The sequence below is a fragment of the Dysidea avara genome, chromosome 1 (assembly GCF_963678975.1).
Source record: "Dysidea avara chromosome 1, odDysAvar1.4, whole genome shotgun sequence".
Classification (NCBI taxonomy): domain Eukaryota; kingdom Metazoa; phylum Porifera; class Demospongiae; order Dictyoceratida; family Dysideidae; genus Dysidea; species Dysidea avara.
Window position 1 is genome coordinate 5,871,982 of NC_089272.1, and position 27,205 is coordinate 5,899,186.

At 39.9% G+C, this 27,205-nt stretch overlaps 1 protein-coding gene and 2 long non-coding RNA genes across 14 annotated transcripts in view; 2 read left to right on the plus strand and 1 right to left on the minus strand.

Annotated features, from left to right (window-relative positions):
• The window catches only part of LOC136254613 (uncharacterized), a 522,347-nt gene that overhangs the window by 463,990 nt on the left and 31,152 nt on the right, over nt 1-27,205 (minus strand). The window lies entirely within an intron of this gene.
• The window catches only part of LOC136254412 (N-alpha-acetyltransferase 50-like), an 854,489-nt gene that overhangs the window by 32,075 nt on the left and 795,209 nt on the right, over nt 1-27,205 (plus strand). The gene's annotated exons all lie outside the window — the stretch shown is intronic.
• LOC136250149 (uncharacterized) overlaps nt 1-27,205 on the plus strand; it is a 42,720-nt gene that overhangs the window by 7,740 nt on the left and 7,775 nt on the right. The window contains exon 2 of the long non-coding RNA XR_010698451.1: nt 9,777-9,833. This is a non-coding gene — a long non-coding RNA (uncharacterized lncRNA). The remainder of the gene's footprint in view (nt 1-9,776; nt 9,834-27,205) is intronic.

Genomic DNA, 27,205 nt, shown 5'->3' on the forward strand with positions numbered 1-27,205 from the left:
TTAAATCCAGTTTTCTGGATTATGTGGGTTTAAGGGTTAAAGACCACCTCCATAAAAAGACCACGTTGTAATTAGATCTCAAAGATGGTTAAGGCACCTTTATAAAGATCATCTCTTTACAAATGCCACCTCTTCACATTGCAATAATAGCTAGGTTCCAAACATCTTATGTCAGACCACTTTATCAAAACAGCTATATAAAAAGACTAGGCTCTTTGTTGATACTGAAGGTTGTAGTGTATAACTACATTTTACTTGCGTGGAATATTTTTGTATGACACATTCTGGTACTATAGTATTATCTATGCTGGTACAAACTAAGCGATGATGGTATATGACTCGAGTGAAGTGTGGACAAAGAGATGACATTGATATGAGTCATGAAATACATGTTTGAAGCTTACCAAATATTACCATGTAAAGAGTTGATCTATATCAAAGGTGACCAATAAGTGGTCCTTAGCCATGTTTGAGATCTAATTACAATTTGGTCTTTATACAAAGGTGGTCTTTATAAGAAGGTGGTCTTTAGAGGTGGCAACTAAACAAGGGTTTTACTCTAGGGTACATTTATATGACAATTTGACCATTTCTGTTTTCCATTTCCACTTGCCATTTCCGTTTTCCATTTCCACTGTTTTCAATTACCCCTATGGAAAAACTGGTATCATCAAGGTCAAGCCAATTATTGGCTAAGAAACTGGTTTTGCCCACCCACTTGGTAAACCATAAATTACCCCTGCTGACAAGTGTTAACATCATAACATAACAGCAAAGAATGTGTAAATATGTGATTGTAATAACTGTTATTGTAAGGCAGGATGTTATGGTCACTTTGGTACCACCCTAATGGGAAGCAATAAAACCCGGAATACGGAATAACGGAACAGCGGAATAACGGAATAAGCGAAAATTACATTCTTAATATTTTACTACTATATATACAGTCTATAGCATTTATACAATACTCACTTCGTAGCAATTCCACAGAGAATCACTAAGGCGATCCTCAGGGCGATCTTTAAATAGAACTAGCACAAAACTAACCACTCTAGAATAATCTAACTAAGCTAAAATACTTTCTAATACACTTTACTACAAAATCGCTACAACACTATAAGTTCTTTCTGCTACAGCTACTTATACCAGCCATCACACACGAGTAACTGCCCGAATTTATTAGAATCAAGCTGCACAAAGTGATGTCAGCTAAATACAGCACTTAACCTTTTGAATTTACATTAAGCTTGTTTGGCGATGGATAACTAACAGGTTAGCCAAAGTAGATTATTTCAGAGAAGATTTTTTAGGATGAAATGTTGTCACTAAAAAAATAAATAAAAATAAATAAAAAAAAACGAATAAATTCGGGCAGTTGCTCGTGTGTGATGGCTGGTATAAGTAGCCGTAGCAGAAAGAACTTATAGTGTTGTAGCGATTTTGTAGTAAAGTGTATTAGAAAGTATTTTAGCTTAGTTAGATTATTCTAGAGTGGTTAGCTTTGTGCTAGTTCTATTTAAAGATCGCCCTGAGGATCGCCTTAGTGATTCTCTGTGGAATTGCTACGAAGTGAGTATTGTATAAATGCTATAGACTGTATATATAGTAGTAAAATATTAAGAATGTAATTTTCGCTTATTCCGTTATTCCGCTGTTCCGTTATTCCGTATTCCGGGTTTTATTGCTTCCCCACCCTAATGCTCCATGGCATGTTGAGTACAGTAATGTCTGCTAATTTACAATCAGGTCAATATCCAATTATTCACCTTCCAATAATCAGTTTTAGTCAGGTTCACAGCACTAATAGCTAATGAGACATTTCACTTGGAAAGCAAAAGTAGCTACATGAGCAGACTTCTCCTATAGTGCTTATAGCTATACATTGTTTGTGGTGACTTGTGTTGCCCTGGACCCGGCGTTGCACTTGATTACCCGTCCCGTAGCAAGCACCATGCAGTCCACTATGACTCCAATTAATGCACTAGACCGACTCTAATAATATTCAACACGCATGCGTACAAGTGCACAATTACAACAACATATAATAAGTGCCTATAAATAGTGTACAGTTAACAACTACTGTTACATCACTGTCCTCCTTAGGAAAGCTCGACTCGAGCGTGGTCATGTAAATCTCCTCGGCCTCTTGGTCGAATCATGGAGCGAGTACCGACTCCTCTTTCTTCTAGGAGTTACATTAACTTCTGGTTGGACATCAGCTTGTTGTTCACAGACCATTCCTGGCTCGGTATTCTCTTCTTCATCTGATTCGGTATTTATCCATTATCATTGGGGCTATCATTATCCTGTCCTTCTGGCTCACTAGCCTCACTCATTTCGGTTTCTGTGGTCTCACTGCTGGAGTTAAAGTCTGATTGACCTGGGCTATTAAGCAACTTGTCCACCCATGTTGGTGGTGCTCCTGTCCCCTTACGTTTACCACCGTACCAATAGTATCCAGCTGGGAACTCCTTGGGGCAATGGGATACTCTGTTCTGATGTACTTTAATCTGTGTATCGTTGGGAAAGTACACATTAGAAACAGTTATATCAGGGTCTTCTCTTGACACAACTCTAAATGGTCCATGCCATGGTCTCAAAAGGTTTCTCATTCTCCCAGTTTCCTCATGAGGGAACCTCACAAGTACCCACTGACCAACCTTGAATGTGCTGAGTTTGGTCTTCTTATCATAGCACTTCTTGTACCTCGATTGAGCCTTCTGAATCTGGGAAGCAGCCAAGGTTCTGGCTGATGATAACGACAACATGAGCTCCTCACGATAGTCTGACACTTCAGTAGGGTCAAGTGAATTAGGTGATAACAGTACACTCTCATAAGGTGTCCTGCAGTCAATACCAAATAACAAAAATGACGACTTCTCACCAGTACTCTCATGGGGCGTGTTTCTGTATGCCCACAACAGACCAGGTAAATACTGATCCCACTGCATTCCAAACTTGTCAGCATGTTTACGGAGCATAGACTTAAGGGTACGATTAAACCTCTCGACCATACCATCGTATTCAGGATGGTATGCCGTAGTGTTCATCTTAGTGATTCCTGACTTAGAACAAATGTCCAACATCAAATGTGATAACAGGTTCGTACCTCTATCTGTTAACACTGCTTCTGGAACACCACAAAATGGAATCACTTCCTTCGTCAACAATTCTACAATTCTCAATGTCTTCTGGTCTGGCACTGGGAAGACCATAGGCCACTTTGTGAAATAATCCTGAAAGACAACAACATGTTTATTGCCTCGTTCTGTGCCTGGCAAATCCATTATGTCCAGTCCTAGTATCTGGAATGGCCTTTGCACTAGAATAGGATGTAAAGACTGTTTCCCATTTCTCTCCCCTCCTGAAACAATAGCACACTGGGGGCATGATCTACAAAACTTCAGACAATCAGTATACATGCCATCCCAATACCACTGACTACTTAATACATTGTATAACCGATTACCTGAGTAGTGGCCACCCAGAGGTCCACCATGGTATTGCTCCAACACTTGTGTATGTAACTGTTGAGGGATAATGGCCAATCGACACCTCCTCTTCTTTCCATTGATGAGGTAAAGTATTCCATCTAGAACACAGTAAGAATGTGCTTTCGCAGCAATTATCTGAGCTTGCTTAGTGTCTCCTGGCAGCTGCTTCTTCTCTATATAATCAATCATGACAGTAATAGAAGGATCCTTTCTCTGTTCTACTTGTAACTCGGGTGGCACAGCATTACATGGTTGTATCAAGTTATGACTGATTAAAATATTTCCAGAGTTGAAACTAATGGCGGCTACTTGCACTTCCTCTTGACCAGTACCCTCTACTGGTGACTCTCCACATGGGCTTCTTGACAAGGCGTCTCCCACAACATTCTCTTTGCCAGCTCTGTGCGGGGACGTACCGAGGGGGTTTCCAGGGGTTTCAGGAAACCCCTTTGGATTTTACACAGTACTTCAAACATTAAGAAATTGAAGCTTCAGGTTTGAAATCTGTCATGAAACAGGACACATTTCTTTTATGTTAGTTAAATAATAGTTTCTAACATGATAGCAACACTTATAGCATTGTTCTGAATTATGATTTTAGTGAAAAGATCAAGATACTCTAATAGAGCAGTTAGATAATTATAAACTACTCTAATATAACAGTCACTTAGCTGAAGTGGAAACCCCTTTTCAAAATTGCTGCGAACGCCCCTGCTGTGGACAATTGACACTTCCCTGATGCCTTGGCCAAACACTCTTGTCCACCATTGAGCATGATGTCCTGATGGGTTTGGTGCATCTTAACTGCCGTGTGATCAGTTATCACAGTCACCTTATGCCCATAGAGGTAGTAGTGAAAATGAGACAATGCCCAACTATGGCCAGTGTCTCTAAGTCTGTAATACCATAATTGCGTTCTGATGGAGATAATGCACGGCTGGCATAAGCAATGGGATGAGCAAAACCATCAGACTGAAGTTGTGCAAGCACGGCACCCAGACCCATGACTGATGCATCAGTTTCCAGGACAAGATCTTCATCAAAACAGGAACACTGGACAGCTAACCAGACATTGCTTTAGCTGCTGGAAGGCCACATCACAAGGATTGGTCCACCGAAAGTCAACATCCTTGCGAGTTAACTGGTGCAATGGATGGGTAATCTTGGCAAACTGAGGTATGAATCTTCTGTAATAGGAGGCCAACCCCAACAATCGCTTTAACTTTGATATTCTGTGGTGGAACATAGTCTTGAACAGCAGCAACCAACTTAGCATTAGGTTTGAGACCTAAAGGAGTTAAGACATGTCCCAAGTACTCTACCTCCTTAGGTAAAAAACAGCACTTAGCAGGATTAAGTTTCAATCCAACTTCTCTCAACTTTTCTAGGATAAGACGTAAGTGGTGTAAATGTTCTGTGAGGGAGGAGGAAAACACCAGCAGATCATCAATGTATGCAGTCACAAATGTGGGACCATCCACTGGGTTAACAGCCGTCACGACCTGTTGCATCAACCGCTGAAAAACACTGGTAGCATTCATCAAGCCAAAAGGCATGACTTGAAACTCAAAGAGTCCCTGAGGTGTAGCAAAGGCAGTCTTCTCTTGTGAAGTTGAGTGTACCTTGATCTGCCAAAAGCCAGCATCAAGGTCTAGGGTTGAGAAATACTCCAAGTTGATCCAGGAGGTCATCAATCCTGGGCAGTGGAAAAGTGTCAGCCTTTGTGACAGTATTCAATTTGCGATAATCAACGCAAAACCTGTAGGTGCCATCCTTCTTCCTAACTAGGACAACTGGGCTTGACCATGGTGACTTGGAGGGCTGAATCACTGACATTTTCTGCATCTTCTTCAACTGCCTTGCCACTTCCTCTCTAGCCGAGTATGGCATCTTGCGTGGGTGTTGTCTGACGGGTCGTGCGTCCCCAGTCTCAATTTCCATCTGTATTAAGTCTGTCTCACCCCGTTCTCCATCTGATAAGATAAACACATCATGGTGATCACAAAGAAGTTAGTGCATTAGGTCCTTTTGCCTTGACGGTAAATCAATATGGCCAAAGCTCTCATCCAACAGTCTCTTCCGTTCCTGCAATTCAGCATCATCATAATTACTGTCGCTACTAACCTGTCCGACTACTGCACCAATATCTGAGTCACCTTGATCTGAGGGCACAACTTCAAGCACATCAGTCACCTGACCCAGTACTGACCCTCCTGTAACTCTCTCTGTAAACCCAGTATCATTCCGGATTGTTACAATTACTCTACCATTCATATCTGGCTGAACAAGTGAATTGTGTACAGTCACTCCTGAGGTATCACAGCTTACCTCTACCACTCTTAGACTGTTCCTTGCTATAACTAACTGTCACAGCCACTCTCACAGCTCGTCCAGCTGGAAGTGTTGTAGTTCTGAGTACTCGTACCTGTCTTGCCACTACAACTGAAGTATCAGGAGCACATGGTAACTTCCTGCCTGGCCAAACATTCTGGTGGTATTCCACAATGCCTAACCGACTACACACTCCCTCTGAAAGTAGTAGCTGTTCATGGACATCCATCTCGATATAAATGGGACTGCACAGTACTTTGCCATCAAAAATGATCTCTAGATCTATTCTACCATGCAACAGAAACTCTTTCCTATCATAAGTCCGAGGTACACGGTCAGGCTTCTTGAAATCACGTTTCTTCAATCTCACTGCTGCTGCCACCTTTTAAAATAGCTCACCACCTATAATGGTGATGTCCGCACCAGTGTCTATTATACCTGAGGTACCTGAGGTGGGCACACCCTGTACCTGGACATTAATATACTGAGGCTTACTGCCCTTGTCTTTGACCCGAACAGTATCCACACTGCTATCAGAATCTGAATACAGAAATGTATATGGATCCTCCAGACTGCGAACAGTTGAGCCATTCTCATTTGGCCTCGTAGTTACTTGGCTACTCCCCCCACTGCTTTCTGTTTCCTTACTCTTACTCTGCTTACAGTACTTTGCTATGTGGCCTAGTTGGTTACACAAATAGCATCGCTGCTGATATCTAGGGTTACCATTACTACCACTATTCGTCTGACTACTACCCCAGTCTGCATTCTACTATTCTGACTGGGCTTAAAAGACTTATCTTTAGTGGACTTGTCATCATACCTTCCCTTGTTAGTAAAGCCACTTTGGGACCTGCTGTAGTCGTGCTGCTTCTTCAGTTCAGCTTGACGCTGTTCTTCATTCTTGGCAGCCATACACAACTCCTTATACGACATAGCTCCAGAGACACTGGCACTCCTTAAGATTCCCAAATGCAACCCCTCTTGCAGTTGACCATACAGCATGGTTTCTCTAGTCTCCCTACCAAGCTTGTCATTGCCAAAGGCAATGCGAAAAGCTTTCTCCAATCGGCATATATAGCCAGCCACTGTTTCATTATCAGTCTGCACTGTGCGTCGGAAATCCTGACCTGCAAGCACCTTGCTGCAGGGGTCTAAACGCTCTCTCAAGTTATGGACCGCTGTTTCAAAATCACTGGTCTCGTCATCTCCTAATAGATTCCATTCAGCCTCAGCGCGCCCTCTCAAGTGCCCAGCCAATTGTATTAGTTTCTCCTCAGGTGTCCACCCATTCCATCGTGAAGCCAAATTAAGTCCTGGCAGCCAATCATCCAACCGCACTGACGGATCTTCACCATTAAACAAATCAATAGGTGGTGCACAACCACGCCTACTATCCTTATGTTATTGCTTCTCCAAAACTGACACAGTCACCGATGACACAGAGTCATCATCTGAAGAACTGAGAGTTCTCTGCGGCTTCTGTGCAACTAACTGGGCTTTCAGCACTGCAATCTGTTTGTCTTTAGCTACCACCATTGCATCAAATTCCTTAACTTGCCCACAACTTATCTTCCACAGTTCCTTGATGTGTGCCTTCTTCTGTTCAAGTGCTTGCGTAACTTCTTGTAGTTGCGCCTGCAGTGCATCCCGCTCAATAGTAATGTCCTCCAGTGTCTGGCACAGTGTTTCTATCTCATCAGGCTCATCACCTGACTCCTCACTGGAGTGTTCACTCTCACGTACAACCACTTCGGGTGTGACTTCAGTCGTGGATGCTGCCACTGGGACAGTCAAAACCTCTCCCTCTTCGTCGCACAACACAAATGCGGCTTCACTCAAATACTCCGCAAATACCACCTGAATATTACAAGGGTCGTGACCTTCGTCACTTAGTTTGCCCTCGACCACCAACCTCTGGTTGTTGATTGAACCCGATATTGTTATGCCCAATGCTAGGCCTAATCGACACAGCTGGCCAGCTGTTATGCACGTCGAATTGAGCGGGAGTCGCACGTGAGTTCTACCTGGGGCAGACGTGTTATTAACCACGTTGCCGCCTTCTGCCATGCTCGCTTCCATTCACCAGTGAATAAAACACAGTTTTGAAATGGAGGGAAAAAAACACAAGACCTGAACTTTCTTGCTACTGAGAGTCGGAGATAAAATCTTGACACCTTGCTGGCTGTTTTCCTGAATTCCGCTGGTACCAAAAAGTCGTCAAAATCAGTGATCAATCTGTTTTTTATCTCGGTAGGACCTCCACTGTTGCCCTGGACCCGGCGTTGCACTTGATTACCCGTCCCGTAGCAAGCACCACGTGGTCCACTATGACTCCAATTAATGCACCAGACCGACTCTAATAATATTCAACACTCATGCGTACAATTGCACAATTACAACAACATACAATAAGTGCCTATAAATAGTGTACAGTTAACAACTACTGTTACACTTGTTTTAGAGCAGTGTATATAGCTAGCCATCAACAATTTTCTCCAAGTGCATTTTTGCAGAAGCATAATTACTTATGCTGTAAGAATGTTGGTTAAGCTTGGTTAATAGCTACACTAAACTCAACATGAATTGACTAAACTGAACAAATAATAATACTATACAGTGTGTCATCACAGTATTATACATTACTGGTGTAGCTATAATGTATATACAAGAGCCTATAGTACTGAAGTCCTGATCATCCACCCACCCGTGTCCTTTTGTTGCCTAGAAAGTGACCAGACTCTAAGGTATGACTAACATTGGTAAGCTCATATCCCACGGACTGGGAAACACAGTTTGTGTTTATAAGGACTTATACTGGACTTATACAAAAGAGATCAATATTCTTTAGGATCTGTACCACCACACATTGTCAGTGATACAGCTACCCATCTAATTATCATAAGCATCACACCTACAGTACATGTATAACTTTAACATTTTCAGGCATCACATGCCATAATAATTAGCTTGTGACAGAATTTCAAGGTCTAGCCAGCTACAGTAGCAATGTCTAGTTAGAGATTTTTAACTGCCAAATAAATTTTATCTACATAATTATTAAGATTTTTAGCTACACATTGTTACGTAGCTACAAGCACTTCATAGTAGCCCATAAGCACTGCAAGACACTTATGGGCTTCTGCTACTACAGTACAGCTTTTCAAAATAATATATGGATGTGCCGAGTTATGTTTTCTGGTGAGCTAGAGAAATTATAAACACCTGGAGTACTCATTTTCATATAATTTCTAATCGATAAGTGACGTGAGAATAAAAGAGCCGGCCTACACGTGATTGCTTCCTATTGTTCCATGTCTGATTTAGTCATGAACATTACAATATACTGTATACTGTGTGTACAAATTTTCACAGTGCACTGTTTTTTTCTGGGTTAAGATTTTTGCACTTTTCTTTTTGTGTGTCACTCGTTTTTCACTTGATCAAGTTACCTACAGTACCGCTCAGATGTAACATCATCTCACAACAGTGTAAGTGATTAAAGGACTTGCTAATTAAAGGGCATGACAGCCGTATCACTGGCAAGTGTTCATCCTGTTTCGTTTGGGATGAATACTCGCAAACAAAGTAGGTGCCATGCCCTTTAATTAGCAAGTTTTTTAATTGCTTGCACTCTCATGAGACGATGTTACATTTGAGCGGCACTGTATTATACGGCATAGAGCTAACCTTGATAATTGTGGATGAAACTTCTGTGGATAGTAAAGAAACTGCAAAATCCGCAAAGAATATGTTCCTCGATCTTTTGTACATATATAGCTGAAATTTGTTTATACAACTCCATAATACTAGCAGGCTGTTAATAGCATACATTAGCTACCTGTATGATGTATAGTGTATTTCTCATTATTCAGTATGAATTACATTATTATACGTAACTGCTAGTCATGTATGTATGTACTTCAGTTAATGTATTGTATGTCATTGTAGGTACAACCATCATAGTGTGTACCAATGGCTCAAAACGGATTAAGGAGGGCAGACTTGGTGAGTTGATGTGTGTTGGTAACATTTCAGTATAACACTTCATTTAGTCATGTTATATACCCCTGTACATGTTAGAGATGCAACGATACAGTGTGTAGACGTATCGATATATTGCCTCTTGTGTATCATGATACAGCGATATATTGCATGATACAAAGTGGAGTCTAAGCAATGGTATACAGTATATTGTTTTAAATGTTGTTGTTTGTTTTTTAAGAGAAATACGTAAGTGAGCTACATTTTCTTCGAGAAGCATCTACATTTTCTTCGAGAAGCATTACATACTACTCAATTTAACCACAATGTACAATAATTTGATTGTCAGCCATATGTTAACAAGCCACGATATGTCGATATATCACAATACGTGATATATTAATATGGTTTAAATTTGTATCGATACAGCGATATTGTTATAAAATGATACAATATGCGATATATTGATATATTGTTGCATCTCTAATACGTACATGTACAGTGTATGAGTTACTGATCATAGTTTACCACATGAAGTTCTATAATATGTGTTGTGTACTAGTGTGATAAAGAAGTTGTGTAGTACATGTCTGTAACAACGTGTTAAGAATGTTCTAGAATGATTTCACAACACTCACGTGCCTTGTACAATCATGTGCTAATCTATATATTACATCTCCATCATTACAAAAAGGAGTGTGTTACAGGGTACAAGGATGAAAAACCCTTACAGTACTCTAATCAAATAAGTGAAAGTAGTGCAGTGTGTGCGTATGTTATAGTCACGAAAACTGGTCGGCATATCGAACTGGTGCTCTTATGGTTCTTTGGGAGCGTCTCAGGTCTGGAGCTGATACAACAGAATTAGTGCCACAACTTTCCTCAACTGGTTCATTTGTGTCACTGTCATATGCTTGATCATCTAGGAACTCATCAGTGCTTGTGTTAACCTCTGTTTTACCCATCACCTTTCTTAAGTCCTTTCGGTTTCTACGATAGTATTGCCCTTGTGGTGTCACAATGTTATAGGAGTGTGGAGCTCTTTGACTAATGCTGGTTACTTTGGCTGGCTTCCACGTGCCATCCTTTGATGTCATCAACACTGAGTCACCTATTTTGAGGCTTTTCAATGGTTTTGCCTGGCGGTTGTAAAACATCTTTTGTTGTTTTCTGTGGTTTTGAAGTTCCTCCTGTACTGCAGTTGGGTTAATTGTTGCTGGCTTTAGTAAAGTATTTGCTGTAGGTATGAGAGTCTTTGTCCGCCTCCCCATAAGTCGCTGGGCTGGTGACCCAAGGGTGTCTGACCATGGTGTGTTCCGATACTCTAGCCGTGCTAGGTAGTGGTCATTTCCATCATGTGCTGCCTTCTTCATCAATCGTTTGATGGTTTGTACTGCCTTTTCAGCCATGCCGTTGGACTGTGGATGGTATGGGCTGGATGTACGGTGGTCAATCTGGTATTGCTTGATAAACTGTTGGAACTCGTGGCTGGAAAATTGGGGGCCATTGTCGGATATCAAGACATCCGGTATTCCATGACGGGAGAACTGAGATTTGCAATGCTTAATTACTTGCTTTGCTGTGGTGTGAATGAGCAGGTCTAGTTCAACAAATCCTGAGTAATAGTCCACTATCACAAGGTACTGCTTTTGCTTCAGCTCAAAAAGATCAACACCAACTTTGGACCATGGACGGTCTGGGATAGAATGTGGGATGAGAGGCTCCTTCTGGTTTTTTCTTTGGTATGTATTGCAAGTGCCACAAGCTGAAACGGTATCTTGGATTTGGGATGACATCCCTGGCCAGTACATTATATCTCGGGCTCGCCGTTTGCATTTCTCTATACCTAAATGGGAACAATGTATCAATTTCAACATCTCTGGCTGCATGGCCTTAGGAATTATGAGCTTTTCCCTTTTAGAAGAACTCCGTCGCTGGAGGATATTTGATCTCGGAATGACCAATACGGTAAACACTCAGTTGGCACTTGTGACTTGTGATCTGGCCAACCATCCAGTGTTAGTTTCATTAATTGCTTTAGAGCTGAATCAGATTAAGTCATTGATTGAAATTGCTCTAACTTGGTTTTTGATATTGGCAGTGATGCTACTACATTCACTTCAAATTCAAATGATGTGGAGTCATCTGGCTGTTTTGTTAGATACGCTCTGGACAGAGTGTCTGCAATCACTAGCTGTTTACCAGGGCGGTAAATAAGATTGATTTGATACTTTTGTATGGACATAATCATCTTCTGGAGTCGCAGTGGTGCTTGATGTAGTGGCTTCTTGAGTATGGCTTCTAAGGGTTTATGGTCAGTCTCTACTTCAACAGACGGCATGCCGAAAATATACTCATGAAATCTGGTGCATCCAAAAACCACAGCGAGCATTTCTTTCTCAATCTGGGCGTAGTTCTGCTGGCACATAGTGAGGGCTCTGGATGCATAGGCAATGGGGTGATTATCTTGTAGAAGTACAGCTCCCAATCCTTTAGAACTGGCATCGACGGATAGCTTGGTAGGTTTACTAGGGTTGAAATACTTGAGCACAGGGGCAGTGGTGATTAATTTCTTCAAAGATAGAAAATTGTTGGCTTGTTCAGTGTGCCAATGCCATTCCACATTCTTTTCCAATAGGGTTCGTAGAGGCGAAGCTACAGTGGATAAATTTGGTATAAACTTGCCCAGATAAGTTAGCATACCTAAGAATCTTTGAAGATCATCTTTGTTCTCTGGGCATGGCATTTTAAGAATGGCATCGGTCTTTTTTGGATCAGGTTTGAGACCATCTTTGCTAAGTATGTGACCGATATAGGTAATGGCATCCTTTCTGATTTGGCACTTGGTTCTATTGAGCTTGAGATTTCTGTGCCGTGCTCTTTCTAAGACTTGTATTAAGCGGGTGTCGTGTTGCTCTTCATTTTCGCCCCATATGAGCAGGTCGTCCACAACAACTTCGACTCCTGGTATATCTTGAAACATCTCTGACATTATTTTCTGGAAAATGTCTTGGGAAGACGAGAGCCCGAAAGGAAGACGTTTGAACATGTAGCGTCCAAAGGGTGTGTTAAACGTGCAAAGCTTTGCACTTGGTGTGTCTAATTGGACTTGCCAGAATCCAGAACTGGCATCCAGGACAGAGAAAACCTTGGCATTTGGCATTCTTATAACGATGTCATCAATTGTGCTCATTGGATAGTAATCACGTTTGACTGCCTTGTTTAAATCACGTGGGTCTATGCAGATTCTGAGGTTACCATTTGGTTTAATAATTGTTACCATACTATTTACCCAGTCTGTGAGTTCATCAACTTTCTGGATTACATTGAGCTTTTCCATGCGACTGAGTTCCTGTTGAATTTTGGGTCTCAAAGTGACTGGAACTTTTCTCGGTGGGTGTACAATAGGTTGGGCATTTTTGTCAATTTTGATGTGGTACAAGGCGTCTGTGATACATCCCAATCCGTCAAAGACATCACTGTAGGCATTGAGAATATCATCAGGTTGGTTGTTGATAGCATCTAATCGTTGCACTAGATTCAGTTCCATACAAGTCGTGAAGCCTACTATGTTGGGAATATTCTGGTCAATCACTTCAAAAACCACAGGGTAACATTTTCCTTTGTGCTGGCAGTTTAGTGTGACCTTACCACATGTGTCGAGTCGTTGGCCACCAAAGGCAACCAGCCTTGCATGAGATTTTTGCAGTGGGGTTGAGCTTAGTAGGAGGTATTTCTGTCTGGAGATGACATTACATTGTGCACCTGTATCAATCTTAAAACTCATTTTCTGGCGATTTACGAGGATTGTTACTTTCCAATCGGGTGACTTTGAGGTAGCACATTGTATCATACCAATAAACATGTCGTCAGGGGAATCGGAGTCTTCATGTGTAACACTGTGCACTTTCTTTTGGTACTTTGTAGCAGTGCGACTTCGACAAACCTTTGCAAAATGGTTTCTACGACCACAATTGTAGCATTCTACGCCTTGTGCTGGACAGGGCTGGTGACGATAGTGTTGATTTCCGCATCGGTCACATCGAGGTTTGGGGTTTGCTTCTTGACTTTGACGTCGTGCTGTAAAAGCAAGGACTTCCTGATAGTGTGTTTCTTTACCGGTAGTACTGGAACTAATGGTTTTCAATTGGGTAGATGTAGCTTCGTTTGCTCTACATATGTCGAGGGCCTTCTGAAGAGTTAAGTCGTTTTCTTTTAATAGACGCGCACGGGTCTTATCGCAAATAATGCCACACACAATTCGGTCACGAATCAGACCATCCTTCAATTCGGCAAATTCACAAGACTGAGCTTTTGTTTTTAAATCTGTTACATACTGATCAATGGTTTCTCCTGGTTGCTGGTTTCGCGTGTTGAACTTGTGTCTTTCCCACGTAATATTTTTGCGAGGGTTGCAATACTCATCAAACTTTTCTATTATTTTATCCACCTTGTTCATGTCGTCGGAATTTTGCCATGAGAAAGTATTATAAACTTACAGTGCCTCCAGTCCGGCCACGTGAAGAAATGCTGCGGCTTGAATTCCCACGTCTTTTGTAGATAGTCCACTAGCAAGGGAAAATATCCCGAAACGTTGTTTCCATCGTCTCCAGTTGTCAGCAATAGTTCCGTCTAAGTTCAATGCCTCTGGTGGCGAAAGCTGATCCATTTTCGCAAGAAACTTCTGACACCATGTAACAACGTGCTAAGAATGTTCTAGAATGATTTCACAGCACTCACGTGCCTTGTACAATCACGTGCTAATCTATATATTACAATGTCCTCCTGAGGTTTGGTGTTCCAACCTTTAGTTAAAGCACTTACGTGGGCGAAGATCAAACAAATAACAGTGTTATTTATTTCCATACAACACTGAAAGGACAGTACATTACTAGTGTTGTACCGATATACATATTTTCATTTTTACCGATGCCGTTTTTCACCCATTCCTGTAGCCGATATGCCGATATTTAATGGTATTCTTCAATTCTATAGGTCAGGGGAGGTGGAGCAAAAATCATCTAAAGTTTATGTGTGTGTATAACATTATTTGTAATAATTTTAATTACTTGTGTGGGTGACCAATTCTGCATAAAAACTATACAATTGTTCAAGAATGGCTAGTTTGAAATTTGAATTTAGTCACCCTCACGTGATTTACTCTCTTAGGGTGCGAATTTAAAGAATGACACAGAGCACAACTGCGATTACCAGATGTTGAAACAAGCTGTGTGTGTATTCAATTAGTGCATGTAGCTAGCTAGCCTAAAAAGGAGAACCACCATTTATTTAGAATTGTGAACATGCATTTTATAGCACCACTGCACAAAATTATGTGGGTACACATGTAGTTACAGCATAAAGAGGAAACATGAATACCCAACAATTTTCACAATAATAAAAGTAAGAATTGTACAATATAAATAATAGTTAGACATCAAACTATATGAGTTTACGGGATTTACAAACCCGAAAGATCCTGGTCTGTGGCACGAGGGTGCTACTAAGGGCCAGAGGGTTTCTAAATTCTGTAGAGCCCATTGGTTCAATGTCTAACTAATTTAGACTATAGCTCGCTCACCTTGACAACCATTATACATTGGGTATCTGTACATTGTAATGACAAGTCTTCCCTCCAAACAAGAAAGAAAAGAATTGCATGTCTTCGAACTACTCCTATTTATTTCAGACGAAGGAACACCCATGCAATACAAGGATATTATTAGTCCGGGGGTGACTATAATTAACTCTACACCCATGCTACCTGAACTTACGGAAGAGGAATTAGATTTTTTTCGTGAAGCTGTACGAGAAGAGTGGAGAAATCTCGACAACGGAAGTAACATTATTCATACTGGCTCTACCAAACTGACGTTAGGTGCTGCGCACACTCTAGTCCCAGCGCAGAGCTATGGGCCACTAGTACTGTTACAGTAACTGCTAATTACAAGACGAGACAAGAGAACACAAAAAATCAGCCACTAAATATTTGTAAAGCCTGTTTCATGCAAAGAAATCAATGATGCAGTTCAGACATTAGTGCCAGAAAGAACCCAAGTGGACACAAAATACTGTGCTACATTATGGGAACAGTGGGTGAAACACCAAACTGAGACAACTGGAGATGTTATTCCTTAACTCATAGACGTGAAGGTTGAAGAACTGCAGCATTGGTTATGTGCATTTGTACTGGAAAAAAGAGAAAAAGATGGAAATGAATTTGTTCCCAACAGTCTTCATCACATATGTGCTGGAATTTTGAGGTTCCTCAGAGCTATTGGCAGGCAAAATGTTGACTTTTTAAGGAACAAGGGTTTTTACGATTTTGGATTGTTCTGGATTCTGTGATGAAATGGTTGCAGGCTTCAGGAGTTGGAACAAATCAAAGAAAAGCTGACCCGCTCTCATTTGAAGAGGAAGAGATACTCTGGCAAATCTTAGGTGACAGTATGCCACAATCTTTGCTAAGCACAATGGTTGATATGAATGGGCTTTACCTTTCTCTCCGTGGAGGTAAAGAACACAGAAACCTACGTCACAACCCAGCTCAAATTCGTTTAATAGAAAAACTTGGTGAAAGAACCTAGTTAGAATATAGAGAGGATATATCCAAGAACTGCCCAGGGACTTGAAAGGCAGGAAAATGCAACCCAAGGCTGTTTATCATTCCTTAAGAGCAATGACTGCTACTCAATTGCACCAATGTGGTTGCATGGATGAACAACAGATTATGGAGAGAACAGGTCACAGGAGTTTAGAAGCTGTCAGAAGTTATAAAATGAGTTCAACAGAGCAGCTTGAATAAGTGTCTGACATTTTAAGCAATGGCAAGAAAAGATTACATAGCCAAAGCCCACATATTGAGGTTGACAGTAATACTATTACTCATAATTCTGTGTCATTGGAGTACAATGGACACTGTACAGCTCCTGTTTTTAACTTCTCCTATTGTGGATCTATAACTATTAATAACTACTCTCAAACGTGACACTCAATAATAGAGTATACTTCTAGTACAGGTATACATATCTTATAGGCTGGCTGGCAGGCTGACATATCTATAATGTATTAATGTTACCTACTGTTACAGTATGCTGTAACTCTTTATTCAAATATAGTACAAAAAGAATTATGTTTGTATAGCAGTATAGCTAATGTACAAGTTTTAGCAACATTGCCTGAGGGGCAGGGATCTATAGAAATTAGATTCCTGTAAACAGCCAATCAAATATGAGTATTTCACCTTGCTATAGTCTAATGACTGTGATGTAACTGCTATAAAAATAATGTCTTCACTTCTACAGTGACCTACCATGGTAGCAGGTCTCACACGACGACATATTCATCCAAACACAGATAAGCAATGAGAGTAAGCACACTGACAACGAGTTGGTATGACTCCATTTGTGGAATCCAGATGAGCGGGTGTGGCTCCAGTATGTCTAAACAGTTAACACAACATTCTTGTTATAAATATGTACTAGAGTTGCAACAGTATATATTAAGTACAATGATACATAGTTTCCATTGCATCACTATCAAACTACACTAAGTGCAGGATATTGTTGCATCTCTAGTATGTACACTCCATCAGTACAATCAAGGAAACCTGTCTTAATGGCCACCAGTATAGAAAGACAACCTCTCTCAAAAAGCCATTTCTAAAGTGAGAATTTATACATTGCTGCCTGCTTATTGAGTAAAGGTGGCAATAGACAAGCTCCACTGTGATGTTTTTTTGTTGTGTGTACTCAACCAGGAAAGAACGGCTGGTGCCGACTGGTTTTGAGTTTAAATTATAAATCAAATCAAATAAATCATTAAATTTTATTCACATGATCTGATCCTGTACCATCTGTCAGAGGATGAGATCCACTTGGCCAGGACAAAATGTGACCCAAATGTCCTGGATGATCCAGACTCAACCCACTTACGACCCAGTGACACAATAGAACTGAGTATTTATGTAGGAGATTATAATTGAAGGGGTCAGTGGAAAAGGGCCGGGGACATGTGCCATTTTAGATTGTCCATTTTCTAAAAATTAGAATGGCTTGGTTTAACCATGTGAATAATATTGTCACTAAGTAAACAACAGAGTTTAAAAGTTCATGGCAGTCTCAATATAACTTTTAGCAAAATTACAAAAATTCAATTATGTCCCAAAATTCCAATTACATGGTCAGCTAATCTTTTAAATGGCACTTGTCCCCTTTTGTCACTGGCCCCTTCAATTAAGATGTGTGGACACATTACAACATGTGCATACAAGAAATGCTACGTACCTTTTTTAACATTCCAAATCACCACATTATGTCAACAATACTGTATAATGCCCATCAGTAAACCTGAAGAGGAAAGTTACGAAAAGTAAAAATGTATATAAGTACGTACCGTTAATAATGGTGAACAATATTAATGGTTAACAGGCTAACAGTATACACTGAAACCTCACTCAGGTCACTTTATGGCCAACCTTATGGCAGATTGCTCTGTATACAAATGACACATTCAGGTATTGTATTTAGATAGATGATGACATATTGCATTGTGACATAAATACTCACGATGCGTCACTGTTAGACAGTATACTGATATGGCTACCATATATACCTGAGTAAATCAGATAAGTAGGTGCAGTAAGATGGTTACTTTTGGGCCAAAATTCCTCTGCTTAATAAGCAGGTAGTTGCTTTAGCAAGGCACTGATTTAACCATATAGATGTCTCACAGGAGAATTTAAAAGTTGGCCTTGTTAGAGAGGCAGCCTTCTGTACAACTTTTCTGTACAAGTGGCCACCAAGACAGGTCCACTGTGGATGAAAGCCAGGCATTAGATATTTGGTATTTCATGTGTTGAAGACATTCCAGGTCTTCTAGTAGTCTGAAATCTCACCACAGTTTACTCAGCAGTGTTCACCACTAAACCACTGGAATGCTGTGTTTTGTCTTATGCTTGGCTACTATATAGTATAACTGAAACAGATATTCTAATATATATCCTATGGATAATGACTTCATCACTTTCTTCATCCCAAGCTTATAAGGACAAAAGTGAAAATTCTAACACTTTGGGCTAACACCCAACTTGGAAATATCTCATCTGTGATCCTATAACCTACATCTAGAGCAGTGCCTTTGACACTCTAACAGATTGGTTGCCTCCTTGCTACTAGCACTGAGTCTCACACGCTGTCGCACACTAAATCCATCTCCAGAACAGCTGCATTTGCAGGTGCTTCTTACTAATTGCTTATTATGGCTAGAGGTGTACCGATATGGGTTTTTGGCATGTCCCGATATCCGATATTGATGCCACCAAAAGAAGCCGATAACCAATAGTTGATCCGATATTGGCATTATAGTTAAAAGTGTACATTTACCTACCCTACAACAACATGTGCATGTATTCATTGCTGTACTCTGCCTGTGGTGATATCCAGCTTGGGTTTCTATTGTGCAATCTAGACAATTAGGCACCCACAAGCATTTTTATGTATACTCCCATGAAGCTTTAAACGGATATTTCTGCATTACTCCGCATTCTAATGGCTTGTGAGAAGCTGGTACAGCAAATTTCCTTGGTTATCTGTGACCCTTCTTTTTATTCTATAACTGCTTCATTTGTAAAGACTGCGATAAGCTTTCCAGTAACAAACACTAGAATCACGTGTATTTATATGGTTTCTTGTAGCGTAGCCCTTGTTTCAGTGTGAACAATAGGCCACTGGCACCAAAGAGCCACATGGATAATGTAGAAATAATGCGTTTATGTACAGACTATTGCTACTGTATAAAAATCGGTAGCGATATTGGTCCTCCTGCTGTCCTGCACCCGATACCGATATTGGTAAAAATTACCATATCGATGGCCGATATTTTAGCCGATCCGATTATCGGTACACCTCTAATTATGGCTGCAAAATGCAGCCACCTCTTTAATAAGCTAGGCCAGAAAATGTTGTCCTTGCAATAACTACCAGTTTTCACTGTACTATAAGTGAAGAATTAATCATCAAGATACTGAGATATACATACGCTACAAAGTCATCTCCGGACAACCTCCAAAGATATAGGTAGCAGTATAATTTTCACCCTGGTCCATTGTCTAATAATTTTAGCTAGGGTTACACTGATATTCGGATCGGTATCGTATCAGAACTGATATTTGTTATTTTAGTAACAATCAATATCAGTGATTAAGCCACCTCGATACCGATATAACTACATATCATAAGTATAACTTATGAGTAAAACTGCTTTCCTTGTTTCTTATTATAGCTGCGTGGTAAAATATTCGATGAGACCGCAATAAAAAACTGCTAACATGTGGTACGTGATAGTTATAACATGGCTGCCCGTGTAAAGCGTAGTGGTGTGTGGGATTGTGAAGCCAGCATTCCTAGAGGTGGCAAAGAGTTACAATACAAGCAACATGCGCCACCACCTTGAGACCAAACATCAAGATGAATGTACTACACTGATAGCAAAAGAAAAGGAGTTGGCGAAAGAGATAGAGAGTGGTAAAACCAGTAGTGTCGGTAGTACGCAACCAACATTATTTGAGTCATTGTTTAAAATGCAGCCGTTTTCTTTTGATCATCCTCGAGTTAAAGGAATAACTAAACAACTAGCTGAGATAATTGCTCTAGACACTGTGCTTATTTTCGCATTGTACATCACACTGGTTTTACAAGTTTGATGAAGTTTTGGAGCCTTGATACCAGCTCCCTTCAGACAAATACATGTCTGAAACACTTATTCCTCAAATTTACCACCAAGTTAGCTCGAAAATAAAAGATACCCTTGTGTCCACGTCCAACATTAGTGTCACAACTGATATTTGGAGTTCTGTGGCCCAAGATTCTTACATTAGCCTAATGTGCCACTATATTACAAAAGATTTTACTCAGATGCAAGTATGCTTACATGCGGCACCTTTTAATGATCACCACACTGGAGAGCATATCGCTAATATGATGAACAAATGTTTAGAACCATGGGATTTGAGTAGTAAAATTTATGTTATTGTGAGGGATAAAGGAAGCAATTTTGTGGCTGGATTAAGAGATGCCAACTTATCTAGTATTCCGTGTCTGGCACATACTTTGCAGTTGGTAGTTAAAGATGGCTGTCAGATTCAACCAGCTGTAGTGGAGCTAACAGCAAAGGCTCGCAAGCTGGTTGGGCACTACAAACATTCCAATGTAGCCCTTCAGTGCCTCTTGAGATTTCAAGAGCAGTTAGGTTTGTCTCCGAAAAGGCTAATACAAGATGAAACCACGAGGTGGAACACAACATTTTACATGCTGGAAAGGCTAATAGAACTAAAAGTAGTGATCACAGCAGCAGGAGTAGAGCTTGAAGTTCCTATTGAACTAAACAACTCAAATTGGACTCTAGCTGAGAAAACAGTCAAAATCCTCCAAATTTATGAAGAAGCCACTCGGGAAGCAAGTGGCAACTATGCAACAGCAGGTGTCATTATTCTAGTGGTCAACAGCATAATGAGGTCACTTGAAGTCTCTGATAGTGACCATGGTGTGATGAAAATGAAGTGGGAAATGCTGAGATTGTTGAAGGAACACTACAAGCACATGGAGTCAAATGAATGTTATGCTATTGCTACTCTGCTTGATCCTAGATTTAAACAGGAAGTATTTTCGTTATCATCTTCAGCAGCTCTTGCAAAACAAATGCTTATGGTTGCACATAAAGCACTTGAAAAAGAAGAAGAAGAGCTTCCCACAAACGCCGAAGAGTGGACAGTACACACAGTAGTACTACCAATAAGAAGAAATCATCTCTGTTGTGGAAGTTTTGTGATGAACTGATGGATGATAATTCAGAGACTGAAAGTTCCCCAGAATCTACACAATCAGTGGTTGATGCTTACCTGAAACAGCCAACCGAGTCAATAAAGTCTAACCCCTTATTATTAGAGATGGACCGATACCACTTTTTACCGATATTTCCGATACCAGTATTTGTACTGAAATTATTTGCCGATACCGATACCGATGTCGATACTATACATTGAAGCCTAGACAAGTTTATTATAGAAATTTCATTGTTGTGATACATAGCTAGCTATTAAAATATCACAGTAATTGATTGATCTCAGTTCAATCAAGTTTTAAATATTCATTGTATAACAGCTAAACATGATAAAACATCATTGTGGATTACTAATTTCTTGATTTGAGGTAGTTTTCTTGTATGCTTATTGATAAGGCAATTAATTTCGTGGGCGGCCGATAATTGTACAATGTTTGTTACAGCTTTTCAACCAAACCTTTTCATGAAAAGGCAAGCCAAGTGGTCATAAACTTATTTCTTGAGGAACAACTGCATTACCATTTAATTACAAAGGATTCACGTGCTGTAATATATTAGAATACACACGGAGCAGTTGCAGCAATACTTGGAAAAGAGTAACAAAGGCTTTGTTTCGCTACTTTGTTAGCTCAACTAATTTACTGATTGGCTCAACTAAGTTATTAGCTACTGGAAACTTAGCTAGAGATGGTTTAATAAAAGTGGTGAGTGTCTACTGTGGTATCTGTACCTTGTATTACCGATACCGATCCGATACCGATACCACTGGTATCGGCATTGATACCGATACCACTGGTATCGGCATTGATACCGATACCACTGGTATCGGCATTGATACCGATACTGGTATCGGTATCGGTCCACCTTTACTTATTATATTGGAAGAGAAATCAAGGCAACTTACCTCACTTAACTAAACTGGCTCTACACTACTTGTGTGCTCCACCTGCTAGTGTTGCTTCTGAAAGACTTTTAGCACAGCAGGTAACATATGTACTGAACTCCGTAACCATCTTACACCAACCAAAATTGAGTTATTTAATTTTTCTAAATAAAAATTTACAACTTTTGGACTATGATTATTAAGAAAGTATGTTTAACATGATACTATAATGTACTGTATGAAGTGTATATGTGTAGCTACATAGTTATTAGCTACTTTGTTTGTATCATTAATAAAACGTTTTCATGTATTTCCTTAATGGTCACTAATCAGTATCGGTATATGTATCGGTGAATAGCACTGCTAGGTATCAGTATCGGATCGGTAGGTATTTTCCTGTATTGGTGGAACCCTAATTGTAGCTATACTGTCACGATAGAGATTCCACTGTACAAAATACATGTTATCTGGCATGCATGGTATGTGCTAATTACGCCTTTTATAATTACGTTTTACAACACAAATACATGTATGGTTAAACTCACCAATCGTGTCAATCTCTTCAAAACAAAAAACTTTCGGGAAATGAGATAACAGCCACTAAGATCACAGCCTATTCGGGTATGCTTATTTGTTTGTAATATAAATTTTAAAGGCGTTTATTTACAACAGGACGTAATTACGTGCCCCTCTGTTGTTTCTGGACACACTCGCCATTTATCTATCATTCTTATTTAATTTCACAAGAGCTCGTACTGATATGGGCAGGGGCGTGGCTTCTCTGCTTGAATTAGTCAATGCTTGAAGTAGATTGAGACACTCTAATACAGCATTCAATCAGTCACTCTAGCTAGCAATTTAACTACACAATGCAATGCTATACAGAAGTTGTGTAACTTTGATTGCTGTACAGGACCACCCCCCACTCTGGCCAAATTGGGTTGGGTGGGCCATCCATAGTTGGTGGTAGGTAGTATGTGAAGTACACTCAGTATGCATAGCATGCTCCTGCTAGGGGATCTGGGGGCATGCTCCCTCAGGAAACGTTTTAAAATTATCACCTAGGAAATGCCATCTAGAAGCATATTTAGCCTAATTTCAGTTGGGCATATAGTTATCCAATATTACAATTAATAACTAAACCGAATTCGTTCATTAACAGCTGCATGTATAAGCATTCAATCTAAGCTTATTGACCAGATGCTAGATGAATAATGACCACAGTACTGTTACTTTAGTGGCCTAAATTGCACCACATAGACAATAAGGCACCCACAAATATTTTGATGCATGCTCTTGACTTTTCCGCATGTTTGAGAGACTGGTAGACTTGTAGCACAGTATCTAAGTCCTCCAACCTATTTAATGCAGTACAGACTAGTGCTTAGTATAATTTACAAGATGTTTTGGTAAGGTCGAGTGTAAAAAAGGCAGCAGACCTGCATGCATAATTGTATGGCTTCTTGTATTGTTAGTCTACAACATACTAGTCCTAACTGTGGTTGGGAGAATGTTGGGTGGGCCATGGCCTACTCTCTCCCCCCCCCCCCCAAAACCAGCCTTGCTGTATTTATAATAGAACTGATTTGTGACTGCTCTATTAGAGTATTTTGAGCATTTTAATGCCGGGCAGCCATGCGAGATGAAAGGTAAAGTGTTACAAAGGTTTTACTAGTTAAAATCGATGTTAGTGGACTGCAGTTGCATGCCATTAAAGTTACTGTTGTATTTTAATATTCTGTCACTACAATCTGGGGTTTCTGTCAAAACCATGGAAACCTACCTACTGTTTTCAACAGTAAGAGTATGCTTATTCTAACATAAAGGTTTGAAATCCCATCCAAAACAGCTTATATTATTATTATTATTATTATTATTATTATTATTACTAGGACTGCGTCACATACAACCAGGTACATACACCAACGTTGTAACCTACCCATTGGGCAAGTATAAACAGCGCCATAGGCAGCACTCAGAGCAGTGTGTGTGTACCGGTGGAAATGATACATATGCATACGTACACAGTCAAGGGAGTTTAACTGGCATCAGAAAATCACAATACTAAAACACAGCTATATTGAAAGTAGCTATATATTGTAGGTGTGACGTGTCTCTCAAGATGACTCAGCAGTGAAATGAGGTTATGCAGAACAAGGGACATGGTGAAGGTACAATTAACAATTGATCCCAATCAAGCCAATATGGCACAACAGACTCTGTTGTAACTGGTGATGTGCCAGTATATCAGCGGTGTGGCATTGGCACAGTGATCACAGTCTATAATATTATGCATACAGCCATGCACAACATACAGGAGATAGTTACACATTGTTGTATATACAACACTGCATCGGCTTCTAGTTTAGCTATTACAGACTCACAGTAGGGTAGTAGATAAGTCCAGTGGAAAATAATTCCAGCCGCTAGCAAGCCAGATGAAGGATGAAGATGTATAATACAACTACCGGTACAAGTATTACATTACTCATTACCTTGTTGTTCAGCTGGTTGTTTATGAGCGCATCAGCTGGTATCCCAACTGGTCATCAGCTGGTTGTCAGTTCACTGCATGACGCCTGGAGCACATATCCTGCACACAAAATACAGAGTTACAAACATTTAAACATACTTGTAATGTTGTTGTTTACCAGTAAAGTGGTGTCTGGCCTCTCCGGGGACGTTTACTAATCTTCTCCTTTGAGCAATCTGTAATTAAACAAGGGTGTGGTGCCAGGCGTTATATAGAATTACACGTACAGTAAAGTCATCAGCACGAACAGGCGTACTTATTATACGTTAGTTCCTTCATTCACAGGCGAATCTATCCCCGCTTAGTTCATGTCTCTAGGCCTCGTAGTTTTCTCAAACATCATTTATTATTTATTCATTCATTCATTATTAATGACGTAATTTTAACCACATTTCGTATTATTCTTAGTACTTGGTTGTATAATTATATATTTGATTAGCAGAGCCCACCTGGGGCATGAAGCTAATTTACAAGTACAATTACAAATATGAATTATAGTATCTGTTCAGCAAATTTCTGAAACTATCTAATTGATTGGCATGAACAATATCTGAGGGCAATCGGTTCCATTCGGGAATGGTGCGTGGAAAAAAGGAATACTTAAAACAGTCTATAGTAGGCTGGTAATGGAGGAACTTCATGTAATTTCTTGATCTGGTGGTAGTAATTGGTGATGGAGTTGGTAGATAATTTGTTGGAACTTGTAAGATATTATTGATTATTTTATAAAGTAAAATTAGATGAGTAAAAGAAGTGCGGGTCCAAGTAAAGCTGAGTTAACTGTGACAAAAAGTGAAGATATCATAATGCGGCCATGCATAAGATATTCAAGTTGTAAACTTTAATCAGATAATACAATATTAAAGTGTTAATGAGAACTAGCTATGTGATGCTGCCAGTCTTTAAGTGTGTGAGCATCTTCATAAATACCACTCAAATTTGATTCTCAAGAAAGCAAAGTGTATAGATTCTCTGATAGAAATAAATAGTTTGAGTTTGGCGGCCTTTCCCATATACAGCAATGCTATGAACAAAGGAAAGGCAGCCAAACTCTTATTGCTGTCAGAGAATATATATACTTTGCTTTCTTGAGAATCAAATTTGGCATTTATGAAAATACTCACACACTTAAAGACTGGCAGCATCACATAGCTAGTTCTCATTAATACTTTAACAATAATATTGTATTATCTGATTTATATTTACAACTTGCATACCTCACACATGGTCGCACTATATCATCACTTTTTGTCGCAGTTAACTTTGCTTTACTTGGATGTGCACTTTTTTTCAGCTATAAGCTATTTGGATGGGATAATGTAGCACTCAGGTGTGGTTTCATGCCAAACATAGTACTTGGCTTTACTTATTGCTATATTTGTTTCTTGACCACGCCCCCATGCTATATTTTCTGAATTGCATTCGCCACGGTGTGCACACTTGTGAAGCTTGTCAGGATTTTTTAAATTTGACATATGCACATGAAGACAAGTGTAAAAATTTGGTACTGTAGGTGAAGCAATGTATTTGTTTTATTAAAGTATGCAGTGTACGTGGCTGCTCCTTTGATTGATCCATTATTAACTTTGTCTGACCTTTCTATTACTAAGGTACAGTAGCTGCCTCATTTGCCTCAAAGATATTAGTAGTAATTGTGGGTTCTTGGGTATACCGTATAGTAAAAAACATTGGCAGTAAAAAGTGTGATGAAACCCTCTGTTGAAAATATTGGCAGAAACAACTTTGGCGATTGAAATAATATTCGCCAAAGTTTTTATTGTACGGTACATAAGGATAAACAACAAGGTGTCAACTCATCAGTTAAGTAGTGTAGTAAGTGTATAGGTAGCTAGCATTGTTGTTGTAGCAGTACTTTTGTAGTTACTACTCATCTACTGAATGACGTGCTAGCAAAAGCGTGCTTTTCTATCTCCTGCAATGCCGAGAGCGACCGTGTTTACTTTTCCAGTGAACTCCAGTAGCAGAGATTATCACGTATATCAAAGTATTTGGCCAAATCCATCGCAAGACAATAAACTAACTGATGTCCAAACTGGAAGCCGGTTCAGTGGAAATGTTATCCCAAGGAGTGCTTACAACTGTGGGACACATTTCTAGCAAGATCAAGATCTCTGAAGTCAG